The sequence below is a fragment of the Aulonocara stuartgranti genome, assembly GCF_965226115.1.
Source record: "Aulonocara stuartgranti genome assembly, chromosome: 15".
Classification (NCBI taxonomy): domain Eukaryota; kingdom Metazoa; phylum Chordata; class Actinopteri; order Cichliformes; family Cichlidae; genus Aulonocara; species Aulonocara stuartgranti.
The window spans coordinates 1506594-1525174 of record NC_138951.1 but is presented as its reverse complement, the minus strand read 5'-3'; the positions used below and the strand labels follow the sequence as shown (position 1 = coordinate 1525174).

The 18581-nt window shown below is 44.6% G+C and overlaps 1 long non-coding RNA gene across 2 annotated transcripts in view; it reads left to right on the top strand.

Annotated features, from left to right (window-relative positions):
* Positions 1–1346: 1346 nt before the first annotated feature.
* Positions 1347–18581, top strand: part of LOC309689205 — a 48214-nt gene continuing 30979 nt past the window's right edge. For both annotated transcript variants that reach the window (XR_014271302.1, XR_014271303.1), the window contains exons 1-2: positions 1347–1429; positions 8892–9023. This is a non-coding gene — a long non-coding RNA (uncharacterized lncRNA). The remainder of the gene's footprint in view (positions 1430–8891; positions 9024–18581) is intronic.

Genomic DNA, 18581 nt, shown 5'->3' with positions numbered 1-18581 from the left:
TACATACAGGTCATTTCCTAAAAAAGGGAAATGAACTATTAACATTCTATTACATGTATGTGATTATTACAGATGTAATTCATATTTCAGAGTAGTAATTGTAAATTACTTCGTGTAATCAAGATGGGAGACCACGGCTATAAAAGCGAAGGTGGATTTGGGAAGCCTGTCGCAGCCATGTCCTGTCCGTATACGCGACCAACCCATTGCGGAAGGTGCAAGATTGATAAGGAGAGTCCTCAGAATTCAGCGTATATTGCGGGACAGACAGGATCCTTTAGCTCAGCGTGACAGTGTGCTCATAGAGAGATATCGATATTCCCGTGAGGGTATTATTTACTTAACCAACTTGTTGACGAGGGGGTGCAGGACCACCACCTGTCTTTTTTTCCTCTGCCCTTTTCTTGGTTGCTGTTATGAACAAACTAACAGAGTATTACAGGCCAGTATTACCTTGCCAAGAGACGCAAAGCAATCTAAGAGATAAATATTACCATTCTGTAGAATACTCCTGTATTCCACTTTTACTTGTTCCCATGTTCTTGTGGGTCCTGCTGTGGCTCTAATGTGAAAGGGGATATAATATAACATATTATAATATAATATAATGCCATATGATATTGGACAATATAGTGTCATATGATAGATCTACCCTACCGCCTACTGGTGTTGGCCAGAGGGGCCGATGGCGCGATATGGCAGCCTGGCTTCTGTCAGTCTGCCCCAGGGCAGCTGTGGCTACAACCGTAGCTGCCTCCACCAGTGTGTGAATGTGAGAGTGAATGAATAGTGGTATCGTAAAGCGCTTTGGGTGCCTTGAAAAGCGCTATATAAACCCAATCCATTATTAATATTATTATTAAATTACCTACGAGTTTGATTTGTCAGCAACTTTCTGCCAGCCCTCTCTCCTTGCTTTTGCAGCCTTTGCAGTGTTCCCTTGCGTTTTGATTAAACTCTGAAACTCCTGAAATCCCTCACTCATGAGTTCTTGCTCTGCTGCCGGAAAATACCGAGCACGCCCCTTGGACATTTTCGCCGACCAATCAGCGGGTTGCCGATCAATGTTTCTACTATCGATGCGTAGCCCCTTTTACGACACCCAGTGATGTCACATTCCTGCGTCCAGCTGTAGTAATCGTCAACAGCAGGTGTGTTCGGGGAACCGGATTAGCGAGCTCACGGTTAGCGCGATGATTTGATCTTGGATGTGTCATTTGATCTTGGATGTAGTAAGCGACGTACGAAGAACGGGCCCCTGTAGATAACCTCTGTGTTTATTATCCTGTCACATGTCAATCACTGGCCCCGCCCCTCGATCACTGTGCCAGTGAGATGATCACTGGTCTCGCCCCTCGACACGCCCACTTCACTTTGCCGGCTGTCGCTGACTTTCTGTGGTCTCTGCTGTGTGGACGCCACTCTGGCCGTAAGTTATCGATTTCATCCACGTTTCCACGCATAGCTGACTTAGGTTATTATTTACATGTTTACTTACAGTTTTACTGCACTGGCAAACATTTTGGATATGATGTAAATGTGGTCCAGACCTTTTTTCTGCATTTATTCCTTTACATTATCCAGACAAATTGAAACTTCCATATGCTATCAGCCTCCATTATTTCTCACTCACCCACGCATGTTTAAATGCATGTACGTGTTTTCACTGCCGCTGCCAAACCAATGAGGATTAAAATAAATAAGGATTGTTATTAATGTGAAGGGAGTGCGAAATGCTCCTGTGACTGATGACATCCATGGTAGAAACAACAGCTCGTTGGCTCGAGGACTGACTTATCACATTAAAAGATAAACAGTAACAGCACAGGGCTTGCCCCGTCGACTGGGTTATTTCCTGTGTTTACTACAGTACGGCTCTTTGTGAAAATGAAGTATTGTGTTTAATATCAGCTTTTATTTGTGTCCAGTATTTTTCTGGCACTGTCAGAGTCGCCGTCTTTTCGAGCAACCCGACATCTTTTTTTATTGTCTTTAGGGTTTTTTTGTATTTGAGTGTGACAAGCTTGTTTTTTTTAACTTAAGGTGAGAATTTATTCATAATACAGCACAAAAAAACAGAATAATACTTCTAATGAATTAAACTGTTTCTCTGCTACAAACTATCTTGCTCAGTGTAGAGTTTACTGAGGGCACTTACTACTTAAAGCATCAGAAAGGTTTTATACAACACGAAGTTGGAATCTGCTCTATTTCAAATATGTGTAAAACATCCAAGGTTTTGGAGGAACCGGTGCATCGTTTTAATTTCCATTTGTTTTACTTTGTTAGCTTCAATCCACTGCAGCTTTAGATGGTTTCAAGTGTGAGCTTTTGCTGTTCTTTCACTTTAGTTGTTATTGATAAGAAATGTTTGGTTTCAGTCGAGTTCTTATTCGTTTCGGGTGTTTGTCCCAGTTAACATGAGACGGGTGGGATTTTTCAGATACTTCACAACCGACAACAACACGAAGTGAAGTCGTAATCTGTATTTCTATAAACATGTGCACCAGTGTCTCCGCCAGCTGGAGACTAAAGCTCAGTTAGTTTTAAAAAGCACAGATATTTAAATTTAAATTTTCTTAGTGTATTTATTATCATTTGATTGCATTTTGATTAGTTTTAGTGTGCTGCAATAACTCTGGTGCACAGACCTTTGCCAAAGGCAGCAGGTTTGGCTCCCATTACCATAAACGTGGGCCTGTCTGCGTGGAGCTGATGTTTATGGGTGCAGCACAGGTATCAGTCTGCAAAAGTGCATCCAAGCAGGAGCCTTGAGGCGCTTATAATTCACAGAAATATGTAACCACCATTAAAAGCAGTTATACCTGTGCCGTGCTGGGAGATTAGCATAAATATGCTCTATGCTCAGCTAATGCTAATTACCCCGTGGCTCTACTCACCGCTCCCACCTCCACAAGTCTGTCTGTGTTTATATGCCACAGCTCTCTGCAAACCTCCTCTCTGAGAGCGACTGCTGACTCTGACTGTTTGGGGACAGGTTGCCTCCCTGTGCAATCTCTGTGCAATCAAAAGCTTTCAGCCGGCGGTTGAGTCTAAAGCATCCTCAACCTCCAGGTCACTGCAGCTACTTGCAATTTGTCACTGATTGTAAAGACATCAATGCAATCACCTGACAGTCATCGATTTATTTTCTAAAGAGGTCGTCGTGCTTGTGTGACTGAGCCATCAGTGAACTGAAATTTGACTCATATTGTTGCAACTTGTCCAAGTTATGCTGCTTGTCCAAGCACCGCTGTGGACGTGAAGTCGGCTTCACTCTCTGGCGAAGGCCGGCATTCTGGGATGTTTTTTCTTTTTCAGGTGACTGTGCAAAAGCAGCATTTGGTATTTAACAGAGAATGCCATGACCCTTTACGCCTGCGTACTTTGATATATCCTCTCCAGCAACAATCAGGAAGCACGCCTGCTGAAATACTTTTTGCAGCATGAAATATTTGTGCCAAATCTTGGCGAACATCTCAGCAGAAGTAAGGTGATACAAGAATAAGTCCTTTCTCATTAATGCAACTAGAGAGGGAATAACACAAGCCTTTGTGCTTGTTTTAACTTGGATCTCAGTGTCAACACTGAAGGATTATTACAAGGCACAGTCATATCTCTCCCTGTCTCTCTGGCTGCCATCACACTCTAATGTCTGACAATTAAGATCTAATCTTTTCTACAGGCTCTCACAGCTAGCATGCCAGCCCACCGCTGATCAAGATAAGCAGCAATCACTTTGATTCCTGAATTAGAACGTAGGAACTGCCATCCCATCTACTCACATTACAGAGTACACTGCAACCATCTTTTATTCAGCCAATATTAAAGCTGGCACAGGCTTCAGGTTGATGTGCAGAGTAAAGAGGGCAGGGAGGAAAAGCATCCGTCGCTCTGAATGTGGAATGTTTCAGCGTTTTTGACCCAAACCTTTGCTTTTGTTCTGCTTTTTCAATAATAAATAATGCATCTGGTTCATTAGTTTGTTCACTCCGAGGTGGACTGGGGAACTCTGTTTCACCTCCAGGTCATAAATCAAGGAGAAAAAGCTGTCAGCAAAAAGGAACTCGGGATTACAACATGCCTTCACTGGCTCAGAGTGTCAGTTCCTACAGCATTTTTTGGTACCCGTGTGTCCTCGCAGGCGCAGCGCTCTCAGCTAATGACAAATATGTGTGTGAGATATTTGGCAAAGAGGACTTGTGTTTGATTTAGTTGGCTTTGAAACCTATATTTCAACCTCCAAAAGGCTGGCAAGTTCAGCCTGGCCAAGGAAACGGCCAAGTTTTCCATCAAGTGCTCGCTAACGATGACGGGAAAAGGAGCGGTGAGACGGCAGCTGCATGCAGTAGCTCCTCCTCTTGCTCGCTGTTTATCCCTGTGATTATTAAAGGTGAATTTATATCGTGCACCCTTTGTGTGGGGTTCAATCCCGTTGCTGCAGTCCTCCATCTGGTCCCTGCAGCCACCGGGTCACAATGACACACTGTGTCTACTCTATATTAGAACCAGCGCTGCCACTCTTTCCACGGGCAAAACTCATTTGTGCTCTCTGCACGGCTCACTGTTGGCCACCTTTCCAAGCATGAACACACATCGTATGCCCATATGTTTGTGTCTGTTATGTATTAATTTAGCAAGTTGGTCTTTTCAAAAATCATTCTGTCATTTTAAATCTAAATAAATTCTGTTAATTCGAGTTTCTTGCATAATGCATGGGCAGACCGCGGCACACGTCCAGCAAACACTTTCTCCTACAGCATGGATTCCATTTAATAAAGTCTTTGTGTAGACTCGCCTCTTCCAGGGAGGGTGACTCAGGCGCCCCGGGGCGACGATCGACTTACGCAGTCTGGTCACATTGCTCTTCGTGATTAGATCTCACACGAATTAATTATTTCTGAGAAATTCTCAGCAGTGCGGGTCACATGACTCAATGAACGCACATACAGTGCTTTCCTTTGTGTGTTGGTATCTGTGCATGTGAGCCGCTGCTGCCTCTCTGGGTCCATTTGGGTGGCAGCAGCCTAGGGAGTTGTGCTCTCATTAGGAGCACCACGGGCCAACTCGGCATTACGCCATCCGTGACAACAAATTCAACATGAGAAATGGTGCGCGTGTGCGAGAGCCAGCGACTCAGAGCAGCACGCTCCCCACAGTCTAAGCACAGGGTAGGAAGCATGAAATGGGACCTTGTGTTTAACCAAACACTCATTTCTCCAACTTCTTTTCATAATATTCTGTGAATTATTATCCTCATACTGTGCCTGTATTAACAAAGTCAAAATCAGTATCACTGTTACTCGTGTAAATTTACAGCACTTTTTTACACCGTTTAATGTTCTCGAAACTGTCGGTGATTCTGTTCATAACTGTTCTGGACCTGATTTGTAGGTGAGGTGAAGTCAGGTTTGGTGTCTCTGGGTCGTGTCTCTGCGGACGATGTGGTTCTGTGGGCTTCTGTGAGTAATGACCTCCAGGTCACAGTGGGGTGGTTTACAGGCAGCACTGATGGGAATTAGCACCTCAGAGTCCAAGTCCACGGTTCACAGAGAGAAAGAGGTAGACTACCCACACTGGGTTGGGAATGACAAGTGGAGAACTTCCAAGTATCCTGTGACATCATGAGTGGGGAGGAGTAGAAATGGAAACCGACGGCAGTGATCTGGACACGTCGTGGTAAAGAAAGAGCTGAGCATAAAGCCAAAGCAGGTTAATATATCAGTCCACCGTCATGTCCGGAACTGCTGACGAACTAACCGCACGACTGAAGGTCTGTGGCGTTAGCTTCAGCTCACACGGGTTTCTAATCACATGTCAGTAAAGATGAGATTAGCTCAACTAATTACAGATTCAGTTTCTGGCAGGAGGATTTTCAGACACATGGTTAGCAGAGTTAAAGGTTTGTTTGAATGCAAATCATGACCTTTTCCTAAACATAATCCCAAATCCTCGGGGCCCCCAGGCCAGGTGGGATAGCTAATCCTTCCAGCAAGAGTGCCGAGGTACAGGGCCCGGGAAACAGCCTGATCAGGTGTCTGAATCACCTCAGCAGCAGAGCCCAGTCATCCCACAGAGGGAGCTCTCTTTCTTTCTGTCACTACCATGAACCCTCCCCCCGAAGGCACATCACAAAATCAAGATAAAAATGTTTTTAACACATCAGGAAACTATTTAGACAACAAAAAGGTCACTTCCTCTGCTGCTTAGATTTCTCGAGGCAGTTTATTCCTTAGATCTGGGGCTCTGGCAGCAACGTTTTTAGCTTTTAGCTGTGTTTGTAGAACAGTTACAGTAAAAGACGAGATTCGTGTGTAGCCGTAGCCATGAGATACCTTAAAAGTCAGCAGCAAGATCTTTAAGATCTCGATTCTAAGACATACTGGGAGCCGTGGCAAGGACGCTAAAACAGGTACAGGCTAATAAATGGGACACGTCCATGGGCCACAGCACATTTAGACAAGCAGAGAGAAAATAGCATTAAAAACAGCTGCAAACTTTTTAGGGAAATTAGTTTCGGGGTTCTGGTTCTTTGAGAATCGTGGCTCACTATCATGGATTACTGGGACACTTGATGGCATTAGACCATCATTTATAAAATTTCCAGCTCCAGTTAGGCTTTTAACTTTGCACACAACACTGCCTGCGCGTGCACCAGACGTCCCGGCTCCCCCGTGTCGGATATGGTGGCCTTATTGAAAGCTCAAAATCCATCGTCTGCGTGTCTGGATATACAGCTCTGGGGTACAAATACCAGCTGCAAACAGCAAGAAAGATGACTAATGAATGCACAGAGTGGATTTGAGAAGCTAAGCTTACACTTTTTATTAACCTTAAAATTCAGCTTACAATCGATTCTATTGATCTGGTGTCTAAAAGTCAATAGCAGCCCCACAGACCTCGTGGAAGTGCATTGTCTCTTTATGGAATGCATGAAAGCAGCTTTGTACTGTAGTAGTGCGCAGTCAGTGTGTGTGTGTGTGTGTGCGTGTGTGTAGTTTAGGAATAACTCTGCCGAAACATTAACTGTCCCTGTCTGTAATACACATCAAACCTTGAAATCGACTCCCCGGGTGTGGACGCAGTGTCAACAGAGGGGGCCGGCTACCTGCTGGAGTCTGGTGTGAAACTCTGTACCTGCGTTACCTGAAAACTGAGTCGTGCTACCTGAAACGAAGAGCTGGAGAGAACTTCACCCGGGCCAAGCCCATCTGGTAGATTCATGAAATATGGAGCGGACGAGTGTGAGTGCTGGCTAATCAGCCGACTTGTTGGTAGAGGGGCTGGAGGTGTGTGCTACAATATGAGATTGTATGCAAGCACACTTTGCAGGAAACACCGTGACTGCTGGGCAAACACACACACGGTCAGACAGGGGGCGCAATACGAGCGGCTCGCCTGCGCAGCTGTCTCACGTCGCCGCCGTGACCTCGCGCGCCTGATGACAGCAGGGAAAACAGAATTTGTCAAATCAGAGCCGCTGCTGATGAGGAATAACACAGATCTGTATCCCACACATTAGCGAGCCAATCAGAAAACAGGCCTGCCCTGGGAACAAAGGCAGCAGCGGGGCGGTGTGGGAACACGCGTGTGCGTACACAAACGGCGAGCAACAGAGCAGTCGAGGAGCGAACGCACACCCACGCTCGAGTCTGGCGGGGTGTCGGGTTGCGTCTGGCTGGTGTGTGCGTGTGTGTGTGCTTCTTTCTTTGTCCGACTCTCGGTTTTCACTCTGCTCACCATGCGTGCATCCGTGCACGTGTGCGTCAGCCTCCGGCGGGTCAGCTTCTCTCCATAAGACACAGAATGCAACAACAAATAAGAGTCTGATTAGTTCCTTCCTTCCTCAATGGCACAAAGCCCGACCTAATCCGTGAGCAAACACGCTGTCTGCCGGGAGAGCAGGGAGGCTGATGGAGGAGGGAGAGAGTCCAACCTGTGGAGTGTTTGTCCTTAGGAGAGAGAAGGAGAAGAAGAGTGAGGGGCAGCTGGATTGATGCAGGGAGAGTGGGGCTGAGGGCTGGATTGAGCGGGAGGGATCAATGAGAGGCAGGATGAATGAGGTTTGGGAAGACGTGGGGGGGAATATGAACAATGCGAGCAGGACAAAGACGGAGGTGTGCAGGGAGCGATGAAAGCAGGGGATTAAACATGCAGGAGCTGAGGTGAAAAGGTAGCCGTCCCGCTGACCTGCGCCGAGGCTGAAAACCTGATTGGGAAATGAAAAAGGAGCGCGGCTCGATGAATGCACGCTCCTGTTTGCCAAGGCTAATGCTCTCTGTCCAAACACCCAGTGGTGTGGAGGGTGTGTCTTTACGTGGGCGGAAGTCTTTTCCAAGCTTGCGAGGAGCTAAACAAAGAGAAACATCAGAGAAAAGAAAGCTGGCTTTGTGCATCTGCTTCCATCCCCTCAGTCCAGTTCATCACACTGATCTCGTTGCAGAATAAAAACCATCATTTTATCTGACTTGCCTGTGATGATCACAGTCACACGGCCAAGAGTGCAAAATGTGGCCTTTTGTTTATGTTGTGTGCAGTCGTTGTCATCACACTGATGGCCACGCTGGAGGTCACAGCCTCTTTTTGATTGTATCGATGGAAGTTTCAGAGATGGCTGAAGGGTTTTTATGCTCTTATATTTTTAAACATAGTTTCCACGTAAAAATCGGCGTGCGCCACATTCGCAGTTTCAGCTTTCCAAAGCCGAGAGCAGGTCAGCGACAGAAAACCAGCCAAGAAGAAACGTGTACTGCTGTTATCATCAGGATTTTATTGTCATTGTGAACATGTTTTAGATTTCAGTGTTCAAAGAAAAATTCCTCTTTTCTTTTACAACTACCTACCAAAGCTGCTAACATTGTAAGCATGGTTGCTTTTGATGTTTTTTCCAGCTTGCAGAGCAGACGATGCTGACGAGCGTGGCTGTCACTAACATGGTCAACTCAGATACTGCGAGCACTGAAGTCCCGCCCACCTGCTGGCTTACTACTTCATTAAGAAAAAGGAGTTTCACTCACAAACAGGTGAAAGAACTTCTAACAGCTCGTCACATCAGTCACTGTAGTAACTCAGCTTTCATTATTATTTATGTGGCATTTAACATATAAAAGCACACGTTAGTCAAAACCCCCGGTGGTCATAAAGGAAACTGTGGTTCTTACTATAATAAGTTACAGGTACAGAAAGTGGCAGTATGGTTTACATGTAGTATGATTTCAGCATTTCTTATTCCTGGTTCTTACTTAGTCATTTCCTTCTGAGTTGAAACAGTGAAGAAAGTGACTGAGGCCGATTAAGCTCTGCCGAGCTCTGGAATTATGTGTTCTAGAACAGTCCAGAGGATTTGTGCCCTTAAAGACTCTGCAGCCAGGAGGCTGAGCGCTAGCACTGCCAGCTGCCACTATTTATTTCTATAGCACCAAATCACAACAACAGTCAACTTTATATTTGAGCTGACTGCAGGTTAAAGACCCAACATTAACAGAAAGAAACCCAAAAGTCAGACGACCCCCTATGAGCAAGCACTTGGCGACATCGGGAAGAGAAAACTCCCTTTTAACAGGAAGTAACCTTCAGCAGAACCGGGTCAGGGAGGGGCGGGGCCATCTGCTGTTACATATCCTGTGACTGGTCGACACACTGTGGAAGAGCCAGAGATTAATAATGACTAATGATTAAATGCAGAGTGGTGTATAAGCACAGAGAGAGTGAAGAAGAAGCACACAGTGCATCATGGGAAAACTCCAGCAACATCCAGCCTATTGCAACGTGACAAAGGCTGTTTAGGTTTACGTGGTTGCAGCGAGATCCACACAGTAAAATAAAAAATGTTTTTAATGTCTTTTGGAACCATTCATTATTTAACAGTAGCATCTAATAAGACATGCACTTAGTGGGGATAGGTTAATTGGTTAATCCAAATTGCCCATAGGTGTGAATGTGCGAGTGAATGTGAGTGCGAATGGTTGTCTGTCCCTGTGTGTTAGCCCTGCGACAGACTGGCGACCTGTCCAGGATGTACCCCGCCTCTCGCCCTATGACAGCTGGGATAGGCTCCAGCGCCCCCCGCGACCCTGAAAAGGATAAGCGGAAGCGGATGGATGGATGGATCTAATAATACAGATATGGAGATGAAAATGGGCATAACAGGTCCTCTTTAAATGTGAAGTAACTTTACTCGTATGGAGTAACGTCTTCTATGGCAGCATGTTAACGACTGACAGGACCTCCTGGTATCACCACGACTGTCTTGTTTCGGCCTCGGCGACAGAAAGACTGAGTTACAACGAGAGGGCGTGGAGTTTGAGAGACGGTGAAGGTCGTATTTCATTGATGGGAACTGACTGCAGCCTGGTGTTTAGAGCCCAACATACCATTACCATAAAACGAATTGCTTTGTCAGACTAACGATCCAAAAGCTGAGATAAAAAAGAAAACTATAATTAACTTCCAGCGATAAAAAGTTGATGTAATATTTGGTACGAGGTGTCCTTAAACCACCACCTGTAACACTTTTGGAGACTTAAAGCTTAAGGTGGTGGGAACATGACGTGCACGCTTATCCTCCCCACGGTTCGTGCGCCCTTTGGACATTTGCGCTTTGTGCTTTTTTTCAGGCGTTCGTGACTTTTTTTGTAACTTTTTCCTAAAAATTTAAAGCTACAGTTTAAAGTTTCTTACGCAGCGTCACAGAAATCATTTTTGCCACACCTCCTACGCGTCACACTGAAGCGGTGTCTTTTATTTATAAAGGCTATATTAAAATGGTGATTTTTTTTTTGCCTCTAATTTAAGTTATAAAGAATTTATCATGGCATTGTGCGCCCCGGGGCAGCTTTTACTTTCTCGAATTACTCTTCTCTCGGCCCGTCTCCTTCTTTGCCAACCATTAAAAAGAGAATTATGATCTCAAACGGCGTCACACTGTGTTTAAATGCGCCCTCTGTGGTTTGACATGTTTGTATGGCTCCTGCAGCACATGCTATAAGTGTGTCTGTATTTATGTGCTCACGTGTACGACTCTGCGACTGTGCGTGTGGCGGCACAGTCGTTTGTAGAGGAAATGAATAGTTGCTACCATCGTTCATAGCTCCCTAATGAGGCGGCTGGGCTCTTGCTTCTCCTCGTGTCTCCTCGTTTTATACGTTCTGTGTGGCCAGGTCTCCTTCTCATCTCGTGTCCCTAAAAACACCCGGAGGCCTCATTACCCTACCGTCATTGTTTATTTGGAGGGGAGAAGAAGAGAGGAGAGGAAAGATCAAAGAAAGGTCTGTGATCGACTGCTTCCTGTCGCACAACCTTCCACAAGGCCAGGTCTGCTGTCGGGGTCTAAAAACATGCTGCACAGTCTCAGACTTTGTGTCTGTGGCTCCGAACTTTTGATGGCGTTCGCTTGATCAGCGCCAGATTGCCTCTCGGTGTCATCTAATCCTTTCTGAAGGTTATTGTTTTGCTATTTTGGGGAGACCCAGCTTCACTCCTCACTTTGAAGAAAATGATGTCATGACTCTAACCAGAGCCCGTGTTGTAATTAAAAATGAAACCGCCTGTGATCACATTACTGGATTATAGTGTTACACAGGAACATACTTCCAAACCTGACAGGGAGGATGAGAGGGAGGAAGAAGGGGAGAGTTTTGGAGCAAGAAAGCAGCGTTTCAAAGAGTGACAGGAAGGAAAAAGTAAAGGAGAGGCTGGTTTTTCTTTTTCTTTTCTTTTTGTCAAAAGGAAAACAAATCCCCTTGAACAAATCCTGGTGTACAGCAGCTTTTGTTATATTTGTCCTACTTCCTGACTTACAGTTATGCAGAAATATTTCCAGTCTTCAGTTATTAAAATTTGTCTCAAACATTGGCTCTTGGATCCAGATGTCAGCAATGGAAGAAACTGGTTTCTGGAAAAGAATATTCAGAGAATATTCTGCCCCCATCAACTATGAACAAATAAGAGAATGAATAGATGGATCGATGGGACTTTAAATCAAGGTGAAAACTGGGATTAAGCTTGACACTGGAAAACAATAACGTAAAAGAAATGATTGCGTTGGCTTTCCAGTTCTCCTGTTTTGTACACATGATGAGCGCGGGACTGTCTGCATATAAATGTTTGTACGCAGGTATTTGTATAAGATACGTGAACTACATATGTCTGTCTGTCGCTGTGTTGATAATATAAAATGATTTTATTAGCAAAACAGCTAACAGACGTAATAAATGTGCTCAACAAAGTCATTTCTGTTAATCTGAAAGTGCTGGTGCAAATGCGCCTGTTCAATTTTCCTGTTTTATTAAAATGGACATTTCATTTGACATCTTCCTCCATCAAGGCTTAAAATGTATTTAACTGTATGTGCTTTTTGACTTTAACAGAGAGAAAGAATATTACTGAGCAGAAATAAGGAAGCGAATATTCACAGCAAAGGTCTGTTTTGTACCATTAAACATGAGAACGTTTTCCAGCATGTGCAATAGTTCCTGCACACTCGCAGCATGAAGTGTTTGTACTTCAGTTAGAAGCATGTTTCATGCCTGGATCATGTTTCTCAAACAACTGATGAGGGAGAAAATCACCATGGCAACCAAGACAACAAAGCTTTGAAAAAGTGGGAACTGAATTTTTTTTTTTTTAGCCATCCAAGTAGTTTTATTGTTTTAGCCACTGTTTATTAAAAAATAAGTGACACTAAAAGATGTGCAAGATTTACACGTTTTGTGCGTGCAGTGGTGTCGGTCAGCATCGCTGCTCAGGGACGCTGTCATACCAGTGTTTGCCAGACATGAAATCATAGAAACATATTCAGTGAGTTTGCTGAAATGTCATCTATTGTATGAATCGCTTTAGTGCGACCCATTACGAGGAAGGTGGGAAGACTGAAGAGAGACGTCGACCAAAGCAACCTTACCGACCTCACACAGATATCGATTTTCGTGAATCTTTTCTCCGTTTTTCTCAGATAAGTCTCGTGTGTGTCGGAACGTAGTAACGTGATGGGCTTAATGGGAGGATGAGCATTTCAATAGCTATTCAACACACACACACACACACACACACACACACACACACAGGTTTCCACATGTTTCATTGAGTTATGAACCGTTTCCACATCCTTTGGCAAACTAATTGAAAATATTGCAAAACGATTGATTGGGTTAAGGAGCTGAAATTATTGTTTAGCAGGTTTGAGATCTGTTGACTGCATAAGATTCACATGATTTTCACACTGATGAAATTATTCAGTGAGCCCTGGTGTCCTATAGACGAGGGGGGGCACTGTCATCCTGCAAGAGGCCACTCGTCTCCAGATCGTACATTAAGATGTGAAATGTTATTACAAGACTCATTAGATATAAAGAGAATTTAGTTTATTCCAAATGTGTTTTATTATTAGTTACTGTTTTTGTTTAGGCTACTCATTACTGCTTATCCTAACTGCGGCTGTTTAGAGCGTCACACGATGAAGCCGCCATGACGTCACCCACTGGTTTGACTGTAAAACTGCGTGTTCATTGGCTAAGGACTTGTGAATCTAAAGTCAATAAACAAGCCAATGACAATCAATCGTTCTGACTCTTAGAATGAGCACAATTTCCAAAACTGACTTTATGTTTTATTCCATATGACCAGAAATAAGTGACTGAACTCATAAACTTATCAGAAAAGTGTTTACAAATCTCAGAGCCCAGAGACGTTTTTCAGTCCACGAGCCAAGAAGTCTTTTTGCAACCACCTGCCCTCTGGTGGCCATTCAAGCCTGCAGCTGTAAAGCACTTCCATGTTGGGTTCACCTTTCAGACCCAGAAGCTTGTTGATGCGTCTGTGGTCGGGGAGAAGAGGAAGTGAAGCTGAGTGCATGCGCTCCCGTTGCTGTTATTACATAAGATGCTCTCGTAGGAGAAACAACAGCCCAGCTTCACCCACACAGACCTGAGAGTACTAAAGCAGAAACAGGGTTATGATATTGTGAACATGTTTTCTATATTTATCAGTCGATAGGTTATTAATTAGCATGACCTAATCGGCATTTTCTATACTGCTCATTTTGTATTCCATACAGACTAAGTGTCCACAATCAGTGCGTTATAATTTAGTCATTTTGAAAAATGTCAATGGGATTTGTGATGAATGTGGTTCATTATGAACTGATTTCATATGACTGTTTAATCATTATCAACCTTTTTAAATATAAAAGTTCAAAGTGAAGATCTGCTGAAGATTGCAGTATTGTGGGGAGGTGTGAGGAACGCGAGCCTGTACAGGTCTGTGCGTCCCTCCATGTCAGACCATCACTGACCGACCACCAAACCAGACATGCTGAACGATGTAAGATAAGATAGAAGATAAGATAGAACTTTATTAATCCCTCGGGTGGGTTCCTCTGGGAAATTCGGTAATTTGCAGGCAGCATAACGTTTTCCACGCCTTCTCCAGACCCTCTCATGCCTGTGTTCAGGGAGAACTTGCTCTCATCTGTGGACGCCATGGTGGACCTGCCAGTTCTGGTCTTCTATGGCAAATACCAACCAGGCTCTGTGGTGCTGGGCAGTGAGCACAGAGCCCACTCGAGTACATCGGGCCCTCAGGCCAGCCTCATAAAGTCTGTTTCTGATTGTTACATCAGAGAACACGTCACCAGTGTCCTGCTGGAGGTTATTTTGTAGCTCTCACCCTGGGCCTCCTTGCAAAAAGGAGCAGATACCGATCCTGCTGATGGGTTAAAGGGCCTTCTACAGTTCTGTCTCATGGAATCCCCACAACGATCTTATGGTGCGTTCACACCGAATGCAATAGATGGGACCAAAAAGCGCCAGACGCCCCTAGCTGGTTGCGTGCACAGTCGCACCTCAACGTGCGACCAACGCGAACTGTTCACGTCTGGATGACGGCCGCTTTCAGCGGTACCACCGTCTGTCCCTCACCCAGTTTGAGGAGCTGCTGTCCCGCGTTGGTCCAAGCGGCGCCCGCCTAGACACCAACTACAGGCGCTCAATCCCACCTGCAGAGCGCCTGTTCATCTGCCTGCGGCCACTAAAAGTGTTTAATACAGCAGTCCTTTATTTATACCTGTGCTAATATATGCTCATTTAAAGTCCCAGTGACTTCCCCACAAACCTCTGAAGAGCGTTCCTGCCTTTCTTTTTTTGGAGTGGAGCTTTCCTCCGAAATAAACTAACTTGTCTTTATCCTCTTAGATAATTGGTCTTCACTATGTTCCTATATAGTAGTGTATTTTTTCTTTAGTATAGTATGAAATAAATTCTACATGTGTCAAGTTGTGTGCCAACATTTGCTGTGTAGTAGAACTGAGACATTACAAAGATTTATTTGAAATAAATTTTGACGTGGGGTTCAGATTTTTCCAGTTGGAGCGGTAGACGTGATATGTGCGAATGCACAAAATGCACCACATAAACTGGCGCGCGTATTTTTATTCGCACGTCAAACGCTACTTACTCGTGTGACTGATGCATTTTTGCGTTTTCGCGACACAAATTTTCGCGGGACCCCCCGTCGCGCTTCATCGCGCTCCTGCATTGACTTTACGTGTAAACTTGGTCGCGTCTGTCGCGCTCGGTGTGAACGCACCGTTAAGACTGAGCTGGGAGACGCAGCAAACCTTCACTTGATTAAAAACTGTTGCTTACATTTTTTTGAGCTGTTTGTGTGTCATTCTCTGATCAGCTTACTCACTGCTGTAGTTGTTTTCTGAGAGAGCGCATCCTGAATTTTAAAATATGGACTACAGTAGAAGACAGAAAAGTTATCTTGAAGTCAGCTGAACTTTGGCCGGATCTGCCTGCTCCCACCTGCCCTCCTCATCAACGCCTGTGAGGCAGACAGACGAGGGTTGCATATCCACGCTTCTCCCTCTTTGTCTCCTTCCTCTGATATTCTCTGCATGTTTCCATCGCGGCTTCGTGGCTGAACTGGTTTCTGCTTTTGGGGAGGAGGCTTTGTGTGCTGACTCCTGAGGGCTGTGTTTCTGTTTTTGTTGAAGTGTGTAAGTGTAGTTATTGTGCACTTGTATCCACACCCAGGCCTGTGTAATAACAATGACTGCTGGGGAGTAAAACTGTTGTCTGTAAATCAGATGCTCGTGATTCAAATTTAGTTTGGACTGTTTTACGTGGGCAGGAAGCTGCTTTCTACTGATCTGTGGTGTGTCTGACCAATTTTGTATATTTCCAAAAACAACAACTTTTCCAAAGGTTATCTGTGTGTACATAGGTGTGGAAAAGAAGCTTGGGTTCAAACAATCAGTAAAATGTATTTGAAACATCTGGACTTAAGTTCGCTACTCAGCTGCTCACAGGGACTAGATTCAAGGAGAGTGTTTGCATTTACCAGCAGTCGATAGTTACGGAAAAACAAAGCGCTTGCCGTCACGCTGCGTTTCGTTCCACTCCTACATTCCTGCTCTCACAGTTTGGAAAGCCGAGTCTCCCTCCTTGCTTTGCTTTAGCCGCAAACATCCGTTATGTGGCTACAACCCTCAGTGCATAACATTGATTTTGGATATTAGCCCATAAACATTGTTTTTGTTTCTGATACATAAGTAAAAGTAGCAAAAGTACTCTTAAGTATATCATAAGCACCGTACTTCAAACACACAGGACAAAACCCCCAATTAATTCCTAAAAGTGCTCATCTTAGACTCTGATTTTTAAATAAACATATACAGAATATAGCATGCCTCTAAAGGTGCCTCAACCCCACATGCAAACTGCACTCTGACGGCCAGTGTTGCACGCACACACAGCGTGAAGAAAAACACACACACTCAAAGGCTGCAGAAACATGTCACTCAAACAATCCAGGATTGAAACGTACAGCAAAACTCTGCAACCACAAAAACATGGTAGAAGTACAACTTCCAGGAGCTTTGACTGGTGCATGTTTGTCTCCATGACCACTGAGATGAAGGTTGATTTTGCACTTTTCACATTAGTGTAGCAGATTTCAGTTCATAATGAAACAAGTTATTTTTCTAAATGCACTTAATCATCTCTGGTTTTCTTCCACAGCGTATGTTGTGTCCTGTTCTTCTCCCCTCCCCCCGCAGCAGATGGCCCCGCCCCTCCCTGAGCCTGGCTCTGAGGTTTCTTCCTGTTAAAAGGGAGTTTTGATTGTTGGGTTTTCTCTGTATTGCTGCAGTGTTAACCTCACAAACTAAACAGTTTTGGTGCTAAATGAATGAAACTGAGCTGAATTAAAAGTTATCTTACGCACTGTAAAAGCTGATACCCGATGAGAGGTGAGGACTCCCCTGTGGCCAAACTAAAGCTCCTTTGTGTCTCTTCGTTGTCATTTGATCAACTTTCTAATGTAGCAGAGTGAGCCGGAGATTAAAGCACACACTGTGTGGGGGTTTCATTTAAAACGAGCAACATTTCATAAACCGATTAAAGCGCAGAAGTGGAATTTAACACGATCCACATCATCAACATGAAGCACTGAGGAGTAATGGGATTTATTGAATTTCTGACAAAACAAAGCAGGGGAGCCCAGAAACATCAAGGTAAGAGTGCAAATCTCTGAGCAACACCAGCGTTATAATGCAGGTGCTACGCATTTTTATGTAGCTCCAGTCGTCTTTGCGGTGGCAGTCTAAAGCAGGAGAAAGGACCGGTCGTGGTCGTGATTGGAAACTTTTGAGAGCTTCGTTTCTGTCCCTCTCAGGCTCCGTCTGATCAATGAAGCGCATAAAAACTCATTAAATGTTTAATTGAAAGAGATTAAAGCGCGATATTAGCTCGAAAATCTGACTTCGATCTCACAGATACCAACAAATACCTGTTAACATCTTCCCCCGACACCTGAGGCCACTGAGCTCACCAGGCTGGGAAAGCAGGAAATTCAGCCCTCGTCAGCTCTTGTCAGGTTTCAGTCTAAAAATGTCAAGCACAGCCTCGGAACATTTCGGAGTGTTTCTGGAGGAGTTTGGGGGGTTTCTGTGCCGTCCTGCTGGAAGCCATAAGCAGGGAGACGCGTTCCTCTTCTCTCGACTGCGCTGCTTCGTATTGGGAGGAGGGATGGAAGCAATTACCAGCTGAGAGAGGGCCAAGCCTCTGCACATCAATCAGAATTACTCCACCGCCACTGTGTACTCGTGTGTGATGGAGAGTGTGTGAAAGAGCAGCCCCCAGTGGTGACATGCCTCCTTGCCCTGCAGAACTTTTAGAAAACCATCACACCGGCAATCTGCTGAAGGCTCTTAAATTTCAATGGAGGCCTTTTTTCTTCTTCTTCCTCTAAATTAATTTTCCCCACCTAATTGCTATGTTCATTACCAGGGTACAATAATGTCAAAAAAACCACTGTCCTGATTTAATTTCCATGGCTGAATGTGAAATGAGTCGGAAAAAGAGGCAAAGCGCTGCGTGTGCTGCTTGTCATTTAGTTCATGTTGAAATGCAAACCAGAGGCAATTTAGGTTAATGTGAAATGAGGAGGAGAAGAAGAGAGCGAGCGAGAGAGAGAGGTTACAAAAAGCAGGGGTAATTTGGTGTGGCAAATTGATGAGTCATCTTTTGTTCAGAGCGTTTGACTGACAAAAGAGCCGCGGAGCGTTAGAGGAGGCAGAA